This window comes from Copidosoma floridanum, unplaced genomic scaffold, assembly GCF_036245765.1.
Source record: "Copidosoma floridanum isolate Cflo_tuat_1 unplaced genomic scaffold, Cflo_Japanese_pri ptg000026l, whole genome shotgun sequence".
Taxonomy (NCBI): Eukaryota; Metazoa; Arthropoda; class Insecta; order Hymenoptera; family Encyrtidae; genus Copidosoma; species Copidosoma floridanum.
The window spans coordinates 9584320-9585564 of record NW_028321903.1 but is presented as its reverse complement, the minus strand read 5'-3'; positions in this window follow the sequence as shown (position 1 = coordinate 9585564).

The following is a 1245-nucleotide window of genomic DNA, read 5'->3' as shown; positions in this document are numbered from 1 at the left end:
CCTTATACTAAGGCGTATTCGGTCATTGTCTTCAAAACTAGTACCAAACGTAAGCATGATTTTTGAATTAGGTCCAACGATGTAAGCGCCCATAACACAATTTTTCAGGGTGGTTACTGCCTCTTCTGTTAAATAATAAGTTATTTATAAATAACACTAGCCCCTATCTTTCGTTGACCCAGGGCGTTCAATAGCCACTCTATTAAATAATAAATTTTTAATGGATGACACAAGCGCCTATCACCCGATGACACAGGGCGCTTACTGGCCAGTCTACTTTTCAACTTCATTGTAATGAATAATTAAATCTAGAATAATAACGCAAGCAACTGTCACCTGATGACCCAGGGTGCTTAGTGGCCACTTTAATAAATAATTAAAATCTTGAATTAAAATTCGAGTGCCTATTACCCAATGACCCGGAGTGCTTACTAGACATTCGTATGAGTAATAAAATGTTAAATAATAACACAAGAGCCTTTCACCTGAATCGCTTACTGGGCACTAAAATTAATAATTAAAACTTAAATAGTAACGCAAGCATTTATCACCCTATGACTCGGGGCGCTTTCTGACCACTCGAATCAATAATAACTTAAGCGACTAGCACTCGATTACTCGGGCCACTGACTAGCCACTTTAATAAATACTTAAAGTATTAAGTAATGACACAGAAAAAAAATTTAGAGGTTAAAAAGTACCTCTAAACGAAACCCTAATCACTATATCTTTATAATGTCATAATCATTGAATCAGACAAACACAAATTTTTTACAAAAAACTATAAACTTGTAGATTTTTTAAGTCGCTGATAACGAATATGAAGTCAGAATTTCAAAATTCAAAATGGTGAATCCAATATGGTGGCCGAAAACGTCAAAACACTTTAAAAATTTGAGAGAGTGTGGTCATAGGGATTCCTTAAGGTCGCTTAACACGAATCTGGTATTAAAATTACATAATTCAAAATGGCGGATCCAATATGGCTGCCAGAAAACTGATCCATGTCAAAAATGAACAAGTTATCGGCTACAGAAGTTTTTTAGGTCGCTAAACACGCATCTGACATTAGAATTGTATTATATTTATAAACTTTAGAATGGTGGATTCAACATGGCGTCTGACAAAGTTGAGACCTGTTTAAAACCAACAGAATATTAGCCCTGGTGGTTTGGTAGGTTGCTGAACACGAATCTGGAATAATATTTACATTTAAAATGGCGGATACTATATCTTGGTTAAAAA